This window comes from Rhagoletis pomonella, unplaced genomic scaffold (genome assembly GCF_013731165.1).
Source record: "Rhagoletis pomonella isolate Grant_MI unplaced genomic scaffold, Rhpom_1.0 Rhpom_scaffold_00006, whole genome shotgun sequence".
NCBI lineage: Eukaryota > Metazoa > Arthropoda > Insecta > Diptera > Tephritidae > Rhagoletis > Rhagoletis pomonella.
This window is the reverse complement of record NW_023458560.1, coordinates 67,377,154-67,379,258: the sequence shown is the minus strand read 5'-3', so window position 1 is coordinate 67,379,258 and position 2,105 is coordinate 67,377,154.

Sequence of the window (2,105 nt, the reverse complement as noted above, 5' to 3'; positions counted from 1 at the left end):
AACAGTTTTTATGGTTTAATTATTTATTATTTCTATTTACACTTTTTAAGGCATTTACGTTCATAAAATTTAAATGTATCGCAATAAAACTACATTTATATATAGCACATTCGCAATTTTATTTTTGAGTACAAAACATAGATTTTGAGTAAAAGTAGTAGTACAAGTGTATATACAATTCAATTAGTCACTAAATATTATAGCTTAATTTATACTACAATGCATTTATTCTAAACTAGTAGTAGTACATATAAAAAGTAGGATTTTGTTTTCTTGATAAATAGTTAGACAAAAACTTAACTGTACTACATATGTATATGAATATTATCGTACAACGTTGATTTTTACGGCGTTATTAAGTAGAAAAGCATTAAAATTATACCCTTTTCTGGTTTCTATTAACATTAAGGACCGTTTTTGCAGTGGAGTGTTAACTAATATTCGGCAGTTTACTGTAGTTTTTTTAATAGGAAAACTTCTAGTTAACTGAAGAATGTGAGTTAACTCTTCACTGTAAAAACGGCAGTAATAGATATGCATACAATACAGTGGAACCTCGATTTTAGAAAATTGAAGAGGTTGGAAAAATGCTTCGTTATATCTATAGTTTCGTTATATTTATAGAATATCAAATCCTCGATACAACGAAAAATGCAAAATTAAAAAAAAAATCGTTAAAAGCATAGTTTCGTTTTTCGAAATTTGTCAGGCGCCCATAGTAAAACCATGGCAACCAAAAGTGAAACGTGATCCGCTTCGGGGAAAATGAAACTCACGACTTTTTGAGTTTTTCGATTCAACAAGGTTCGTCAAGGTTTCACTGCCATTGCTGTCACATCTGTTGATATACTGCGTACCACATATCTAAATTATTTTAAGAATTCGAATGCAATTCTCTATATTAAAAAAGTTTAGAACTTTGAGTTTGTATTACAATTTTTAGTTCAAAATTTTAAAGTACGTAGTAATTTTTAGATCTAAAATAAAAGCTTTGGTGGCACTTGCAAGCACTTTTTGTTTACATAAAATACATAAAAATACATTTGCACTTACTATTTTTCATCGATTTATGGCTATGTATGTATAACTCGTAAGTTTTCAATGAACTTTGATAAATTACATAGGCACCCAAACAGAAAGTTTTGAAGGCACTACGTATATTTAAATATACATACTTTTCCCAACTGAATTGGAGACTGAAGTCAGAATTACACGATTGTACTATGGAAAATTTTGATACATTTTTGTGCCAAAAAGTAATTAAGACGAAATATCGGATTATTAAATAAAGTGTTTTTTATTGATTGACATATGATTTTCAACAGTTTTGCAAAAAAAAATTCTTTGACCGATGGGTTTAAAGGGGTCACATTTTAATTTGTGCATTTTATTGAAAAAGTTTGAATGCAGTTTATTTTCTAAATACTTGTATTAAAGAAAAAAAGTCCACTTAAATATAAAAATTATTTACACGGTGGCTATTTTTGTAAAATACATATCGCAGGTCTGAAGCAAAGAGACGTAAACGCAGCATTTTCCAGTTTAGGAAAAGAAGCTGAAGAGTCGGGAAAAAACCCTCAATTACCCACAAAATGCTTAAAGAATTAAATACATATATTTCAGTAGTGACAAAGTAACATTCATATTGTTATGTTAATATACATAAATATACATATAATATTTTTTTTTAAATTCAAAGGTTCCTAGATTGCGCATTAAAGGCCTAAAATAATTTAAAAACAGCTAAAAAAAAGATATTTTCTCACAATTCGCAAAAACCGCAACATGAAATTGACGAATTCAACTCAAAACTCTTCACTTTACACGTTCTCGATCCTCTAAATGCGACTAATGCTAGATTTCCACTACGCATTAAATGGCAGAAATGACAAAATCGGGCATTAAAAAATAATCGTGTCATTACGTAAAAAAATTGTCATTAAGTTCATTTCCACATGGCATTTTTTTAAATGGCATACAGTTTTTGTCATTAAAATGCCTAGTGGAAATCCGGCAAAACATTTTAAGTAAAAGATTTTTCAAATTTAAGTTTTAAGAAAAAAAATTGTCAAAGTTTATGTCAGAAATGTTTTTTTTTCTAAAAA